A 9258-nucleotide genomic window follows, 5' to 3' on the forward strand; every position below is an offset into this window, starting at 1 on the left:
CCTATTAAATTTGATGATTAAACTAATATATGACATTCAACGACCATTTTAATATTTAACTCAATTTACAAGATATAAAAACGAGTGTTCTAAAAATCCCCGATAAATCCCCGATTCAACCAATTAATCCCCTACAAAATATCCGACCGATTATATCTTTAAAATCAGATTAATTCTTACAAATTTTTCTTTGTTGGAGTATATATAATTATTTATTAAAATTAAAATAAGATATTAATTTAAATATGAATAAGTATAGACATTATGATATAATTAATATATATTTGTTAATAAATAAATAATATAATGATAATAATATACTAAATATAATTTAATATTATAATACATCCGACTTTTACTCCGATTAATCCCTAATTTCAATTAATCCTAAATCGGTAACTCGACCAATCTTCACCGATTCCCGATTTTTACAAAACTGATAAAAACTAGTTTTTTGAGGAAATTTATGAATAATTTTCATATATTATTGCAAAAAAATATTCTTAAAGCTACAGCAACAACAATTCATACTATGATAAGTCTCTCTCAGGGTAAAAGATAATAATTTCTATCTTTTTTCATAATAATCTGTATCTTTCTTTTTACAACATAAATAAAGATCATCACACTTATATTTCATAACAACTCATAATAACAACATTATGAATAGACGGTCTAGGATAAGAGAAGTGTACGTAGATGTACATCAGTACATGTGATGGTGATACAAGTGGTAATAAATACAGCGCGGGGAGCAATAAATAATGTTTGTTTAAAACGTTCGACACTTAGTTGGCGTTAGCGTCGTATAGTTTCATTTACAGTATTTATTACTCACACTATGTCACTACATTAATAATATAAATAACCCATTCTGCAACTTGCTTTTGTTGCTAACAAAGAAATAAAAATTTAAACTTATGGTCGCATGAAAGAAAAAGGTCAAAATCTGTGTTACGGCCCGTGGGATGTAAACCATAGAGTTAGAGTTCGATATACCGTTCCCGTTTATAAATCTTAAAATAAGTAATTTATAATTTAAAATACATAAGTTATTTATAAGTGATAAGTATATGAAAAGTGATAAGTATATGAAAACTTATAAGTTATATAAGTGTTTGGATAGTTTATTTATAAATTAAAATATTTTTTTACTTAAATGAATTATAATAAATAATTTTTAAATACAATTATCTAAATTTGTGAATTTTAAATTCAAATAATATTTACAAACATATACTTAAAACTAAAATTAATATAAAAAAATAAAAAAAAAATGAAATAAGTTGAGAAAAAGTACGTCGTTACTAACATAAAACTTATTAATTTATAAGTTGTAAATCAGCTTATAAATTATAGGGGCGACAAACATTCGTCGATAAGTACTTAACGGCTTATAAATTAATAAACTATTTATTTGGGCTACCCAAGCAGGCCCACCATCTTTTGGAATTTTTTCTAAGATGGCCTAGTATCTAGCAATATAATTTATCGTTAAATTTTAATTCATTTTTACTTAATAATGTTTCAATTGCTTATAATTTATTTATTTATTATCCAATTAATCCCTTATAATTATCTTTTAGAAAGTATGTTCCTAAGTATGTTTTAGGACCGATTCCGTTTTCAATAAAACTACGTATTTTGTGTTAAACTTAAAAAATTAACCTTTAAATTCACTAAAACAAAACTTTAATAAAAATAATATTAAGGCTCCCCAGTTAATGTGTGTCTCTTGTACATAATTGTTATTTTTTCAAGTTACTAAAGAGCGATCAGCTAAATGAATCATTTTTTTCTTATAACTGCATAGAAGATATAGATCAAAATGAGATTTTAGTAAATTTTAAAGAAGATGACGTGGAATCATGTGAACAGAACAAAGATCATTTGTTTGCTGTTTGTGAAAGAAATTTGATAAATAACACTGTAATTACCATTGAAATAAATAATTTTGTCCTTATTTCTCGAGCGTAGTTGCAGGTGCACTGAACCTGATAGTGAAATAAATTGAGTCTTTAGGGCTGAATTAAAAAGGCTACCCACCAAAGCACGGTTGGATATGTCGGTGGTCAAGAGTTTATTCTCTGTTATTTCAGGTATTGGGTTCTCTGGCTCACCCCGAGATTTATGACAAATATTCACTTTGTAAGATTATAAGTCATATTTGTCAACAAAAAAAAGGCTACCCATCAACAATGAAACATCTTACTGAGATGTCCTAAAATATGCTCGAAAAATCTAAATTACTTAATGCCTTATTTGTAAACAAGCAATTCATTTGAAATGATGGATTTCAAATGATATAATTTGAGTTGTCATTTTAAATTCGCATATTTGCACTAAAATGTGAATGATTTGAATTTTAAATGAAATTCAAATCCAAATTCTTTTAGTTATCCAAACATATTATTTAATCAGATCTATAATTTCAAATGAAATTCAAGTTACCAAACGGGCACTAAGTTACTTGTAATTTTTCGTGCAGAGAGGTGAATATATTCGAAATCCCCTTGCCAACGCCTATATGTGTGTGTCTATGTGGTGAATCGAGTTCCATGTAATTTTTTATTTTAGGAATCCTCTTTATCAATAATTCATGTTTTAATTAATTAGAAACAGTTTTCAAAGCTAATTGTAAAGTATAATGTAATGTAACATGTAATCGAGGAATTATAACTCAACATGAAATAAAAACAGATAAATAATATTAAACTGTGAAGCACAGGAACCCTAAAGATGAAGACATAATATATACAAATAATCAAAAGATACAAATGACTCTCTAAGTCCACATTCAAGTCATGGGAAGAAGTTTTTTAACATGTCCAAGCATCCATGAAGAATAATACATCAAAGGACTTTCAGTATCAGTTACATGGTTTGATTTGAAGTATTGAAGATTAGGGGTTCAGTGGTTGAAGCTAGAAATAATCATCCAAGAAGTATCAATTCTGCAGTGCAAAAGGAATTGAATTAAATCAGTTCATGTTAGTTGTATGTGAACCAGACTAGTGCACTAAACATCAACATTACAGAAAAGATTTAATTCAGCAACACAGAAGAAATGGTTCTTTGATTACAGCTATTGGAGACAGTGAAAATTGTAATATCCCATATTTTCAAATATTATTATTATTATTATTATTTGGAATTGTTTATGTGATTTTTATGTGAATTTTGGTGAATTATTTGATAATTGGAATTGATGTTTGAGTGTTTATATGTGATATTATTTGAGTATTTGAATTACTATATATCCAGAATAAAATATAGATAATTGTGATATTTTTCTGGTAATTTTTGGAGTGTTATATAATTTTATAATGACTTATGGATTTATTAATTATTTTCTGAATAATTACAAAATTATTTTATAAAGCCGGGAATCGTTCAACCTCAACCGTTTTTGCGTTTTTACAACCCGAAACTCTTCTGAAAACTCCTTCCTAACCTAATATGGTAATTCCGGACATTTTCCGTATTTTGACTTTTTCGATCCGGATTACGGTTTGACCTGTGCGCGTCCCGGCGCAAAATTTTCGATACAATAATCATTTCGGTAGATCAATAAAACCCGTATTCTCGGGAAATGAGATATTTTTACATTATTTTCTCATAGGATGTTTTATAAGAAGCTGTGATAATTATCCTAATCTGGTATTAAATTGTATCGTTTTTATAGTTACTTAGCGGCTAAGTAATCTATTTTTGGATCCGATATATAAGTGTAAATTCAGTATTAAATTCCAGAATATTTCAAAAATCATGAAACTTATATTTTATTAGTATTTGAATATTTTGAGAATTTTAAAATTATTTCGGAAATTTTCGGGTTATATTTATCCGCGTGTTTGCTCGTTTAGTCGTAAAATGCGGGTCGGATACACAATTCATAAATGTTTTAAAAATTATAAAAATTTTATTTTATTAGTTTTTAAATACCCCGAGAATTTTAGAAATATTTCAGTTTCATAAAAATTATCGCACCGGACCCCTATCGGGACGTCAAACCCCACAAAAATCAGATTTTTATTTTTATAAATTGTGGGACTTCCAAATATTTTATATTTTCGCATATTTGAAATATTCATAATTTTTAGGATATTTTAATATAAATTTCATATTTATTTGATTAAATATTATTCCCCGCTAATTATTAATTCTGGACTAATTTTGATTATATTGTATTGATTTTAGTATTAAAAGAAGAAAAAGAAAACAAAAAAAACAAAACAAAAATTCCTATACTACCCACGACACCCACCCCCTGTTTCCCTTCTCCCTTCCTTATTTCCCCGCCACCATTTATTCACCAAACCCCCCGTTTTATTTCAATCAGGTAAAACAAACCCCTCCCCCTGTCTTTCCTTTTTCCTGTCTTTTACCCCTCTCTGTCTCTCCTTTTTCGTATATTTATATATAATTTTAATTTTCAAAAATTCATATTTTACAAACCGTACATCCAAATTTCAGTTGTTATATATATAAACGATCAGTGTTTCGATACCTACGCATGGGTATATATATTGCAAGGTTTTGAAAAGAAAATTTGCGGAGCATATTTTCCGTTTTAATTTATTTTCGTGACGTAGAAAAAGAGTTTGGAGGCGATGATTACTCCACATGACATTTCAGCGTGTGTACGTTTATGGCTATTAATTTCGGATTTTTCTGGAGATATTTTCCGGACATCAGATATTCTCTTCGGGATGATCAGAATTTATTTTGGGTAACGATTCCGAAATTCCGCCTTCGTACTTATGTATGTTATAACATGTTAGTGTTTATATATTTATTTCATAATTTTTAGAAATTGTTGGAGAAGTCACTTTTGGTCCGAGTTTTGGTTCAGGTGGCCGTGTTTTTCATTTCTGGAGTGTTTATACGCGTAAATATAAATTATTGTGTTGATTGTTGTTGGTTGTGTCGATATGATATCGACTAGCAGCCCGAGAAATAGAGGAGGTGCTGTCCGATTTCCAAGAAAATATTATTTTTAGTTCTGAAGATTATTATTTTTATTATTATTCGAAAATAAATCCAAATTATTTAGTTAATGAATTTTAATTGATTATTTAATTCGAGTTAATTATTTCTTATGATTTAAAAATTCCGAAAAATAGTTCGAGCTTTAAAATATTATTTTAAATTATTTTCCAGGCTCGATAATTCTTATAAAATTATTTTCGGGTGTTCGAGCCCTATTATTTAGTTATAAAATGATTCGGAGACCCGTTTTAATTTCGAAAAATGTTCAAAAATTCATAAGAAATAAATCTTCGTCCGTTTAATACGAAACGAATGCCTCTAGACTCAGAAAAATATTCAGCTTTCAATAAAAATACTTTCGAGACCCAAATCCTTTTGTTTTGAAAGGTCGATTGTTTTACAAGTCATTCTGAGTCGATTGTTGATCGAAAAATCATATTTTTGACCCGATTTCCGTTTTAAACGTATCGAGTCGAACCTTTTGATGAATCGAGTCATATGTGATATGAATTATGTGATACGTGGCTTATATGATTATGTGTTTATATGTTATGTGAAATACATGTGTACATGAGTCAGGAGTCCTGTGTTTGTCTGTTTCCTTTATGTGTGGGCTATCGTATGGGTAGACATTAGGGTTTTGACGCGCAGTTCATCGAGTTATTATCATTTAGATGATTAAAGCTATATCTTTTAATTATAGATACAGATCGTTCGAGTGATCAGGACAGGGTGTTGGATAAAGAATGAGATGGAATGGCATTGGATATCTGGCTTCTAGCAATCGCAGGAGCAACATATCGGTGAAGTGTTGAAAAGAAAGACGGTGATATTTTAAGACAGAATGTCAGAATAGATGCGTCATTGCGAGTGTGACTAACTGCTAAAACCCAAATACAAGTATCCCTATCATCACTTATTGTTCAAGTGATATTTATTTTAAATCTTTTGATGCAAGTATTGCTTTTTCTATTCTCAGTTTAGAATCGATAAATGTTTTACATATCGTTGAATTAAATAATTCTGTTTATGCAAATACTCATCTGCTATTCTATGTTCAGAATAGTCAAGTGATTTTACTTATCCAATTATCGGATTTATAAATGTTTTAGATTTTGAGAAAAGTGATTTGGTTGCGAATATTTCTACCCAAGAATTGGGGGAATAAAATTATTTAAGGTGTCGATTATTATGACCCCATTTCAATAAAAGGTTTTAAGATTGGATCATAATTGCGTAAGTGACCGGGACGGACGGTCCAGCGGAGGGTTATTTCTAAGTGCCATATGGAATATTATGACACAATTTTTGCCACAGGCAGGTATATTGCCTTTTGTTTGAGTACTCATATTTTTGGGGTCACGTTTCTACGAATCATGACCTTGTGCTATCACACGGGCTGATCAACATGTGATAGTACATCCGTCGGAGAATGATCCTAATCTAAATTATCATATCGTTTTTGATATTCATAGAATAAATGATTTAATCAACTGATTCTGTTTTGGATTAAAAGTGAATTGCGGTTTTGATTCAGATTCTGATTTATGCTGATACTTACGTTGTTGTTAAATATCAAAGGTGGTATTAGTATAGATGATTGATGTTGACTTCGGTATGGGTGTTGTGAGCATCAAAATTCGTATTGATATCTAATTTGATATGACAGCAAAATAAGTATTAATTTGAAGAGTTCGGTTTTGAGTAAAGTTTATGATTCAATCCATAATCATTGTTTCTTGTTATTATTGTTTACGATATTTCCGTAAACACTGTTTTACGAGTTTGATTCTCGTCAAGATTCAAAGTATTGCTGAAGCATTTCGCTCAAAAATATCAAAACGATTTTGAATACAAGTAAGGAATCAATTCTGGGATTCCTCAACTAAAATTTTATGATTCAACAATTATGATTTTAAATGTTCTGCTCTAATGCAGATGTCGGTTTTATATCAAAAGACCCTATATATGTCATAATGATCTTGCTGAGCATTTCTTTCGCTCATACTTGCCTGTTTTCAAATTTAACCTCCAGTGAGGATTAGCTTGCGCTGTTTAGCTGCGTAATTCGAGGAAGCAAAGAAGAAGCTTTTGGAAGGTGGTTGGTCCAGGGTTTGCGGACTAGTGTAAGTTTTATTGTATAAAGTTATATTATATATAGTTGTATATTTTATTTGGGCCTAGCATACTTCATTTCGAAGTTATACTAGTGGGTTTAGTTTTGAGTTGGAATTTATTGAAAAGAGTTTTAAAAGAAATTGAAAAATTTATTTGTGGAATTTGGATTTCTTGTTTCTAGAACTGTAACCTTAAAAGATCTTGGATTAGTTTGGGGTCATAAATGATAATTATCTTCCGCTGGCATTTATTTATTGATTTAATAGGTTAATTTGGATTGAGATTTTATAGTGACGATCAAATCCTCTGACCCCGTATTTGGGGGCGTTACAAAAATGAACCAAGGAAAATTCAGCAACTTGAAGGTCGCAGGTTAAAGGGGTCGCAGGTTAAAGGGGTCTCAAGTTGGAATTATTCAGAAAAATTTCAAGGCAAAATCAATACCTCACTGTGGTCGCAGATTATACTTTAGTCGCAGGTTGTGCCTTAGTCGCAGGTTAGCTAGCCAAAGATTGTCGCAGGTTAGTTAGTCAAAGACCTAGTCGCAGGTTAGTAAACCAAATACTTGGTCGCAGGTTAATACCTGGTCGCGGGTTATGGCTATGGTCGCAGGTTGTGATTATAGTCGCAGGTTGAATTACTCAGTCGCCAGTTAGCACTTGGAGGTTATTCAACAGTAAAATGCAGCAAATACAAGAAAAACAAGTGGTTTAAAATGAGCCATCTGTCCAATTATTTTTGAAGACTACAAAGGAGCAATTGATTGTATTCATTCAGTTGGTTATCTTCTTCAGTTCAACCAGAAAGTATTTACGGGAGCTCCATTAAAGAACCTCATTTATTAAGCTTGTAAACATAGAGTTGTGTTGTTAAATTTATTGTAGCTAATCAATTCATTGATTAGATTGTAGCAATCTCAAGGATTATATTAATAAAATAATATATTCATCGAATTGTTTTGTGTCTATTTTGATTCTGTACTTATAACGAAGAACTTGTAAACGAATCGAAAAGTATTATAGGTATCGTATTCAACATCCCCTTCTACGATACTTTGGAACTAATAATTGGTATCAAAGCTTATTGGTTGACATACAAAACAAGATCCAGAGAAAGAAACAAGTTCTTAAAAAATTTATTGAAATTTTTTAATTTTCAAAAATTCTCATTTCTTGAAATTTTTTAACTTTAAATAATTTTAATTCCGCCCAGATGATGAACAACCAAAGAATTGGAAGTATCAAGGTTCCCCCATTCGACAGAGATAATTACAACATGTGGAAGAAAAAGATGATGCTATTTATGAAAACTTCGAATCCACTTTACGTTGGGATATTACTGAATAACCCTTATGTCCCGATGGAAGTAGTTGTTGAATCCACAACTGCAACTGGTGCAAGAATTCCTTCCTCATCTACTCCCAGGGATCCGTCTAAATATACGGAGACTGACAAGGAGTTGATAAATCTGGACACAAGCCTTCAACTCATAATTGTGGAATCGACCGATAATGATATGGGTCATCAACTTCTAGGAAGTAATAGTGCAAAGGATATATGGGATAACATTGAGCTTTTGATGGAAGGTACAGAAAAAGTCAAAGAAAACAGGATGGATATTCTGACTACTCAGTATGAGGCATTCAAACTTCCACTCGGAGAAACACTGTCTTCACTCTTTGAGAGATATACAAGACTGTTAAGCGAATTAAAGCTACAAGGGAAAGTTTATCCTATACGAGAGTCTAACACAAAGTTTATGCTAACGCTCCCAGTTCACCTGGAACAAAAGAACACATCAATCAGGGAAAGAGCTGATTTTATTACCATGTCCCTGGATGTAATCTATGGAAAGTTAAGAACCCATGAACCGGAGCAAGAGCAGAGAGCTATTCTCTATGGGCCTGGTTCTATTGACAGTAAAAGTATGACACTTGCAAAAACCACTGCACTTGTAGTTCGTGAACCTGAAACCCAAGAAGTCAAGGTTGCACCCTCCTCAACAATCAAGGAAATTGTTGTAGCTGAAATTGCTCATGATGAGCCAGTGGATGAAAGTGAGTTTTACACTCAGGAAGAACTTGAACAGTTGGAGGACAAATCTATGGCATACATGGCTGCAAAATTTAGTCATGTTAGATTTAAAAGG

The sequence above is a fragment of the Apium graveolens genome, chromosome 5 (assembly GCF_009905375.1).
Source record: "Apium graveolens cultivar Ventura chromosome 5, ASM990537v1, whole genome shotgun sequence".
Taxonomy (NCBI): domain Eukaryota; kingdom Viridiplantae; phylum Streptophyta; class Magnoliopsida; order Apiales; family Apiaceae; genus Apium; species Apium graveolens.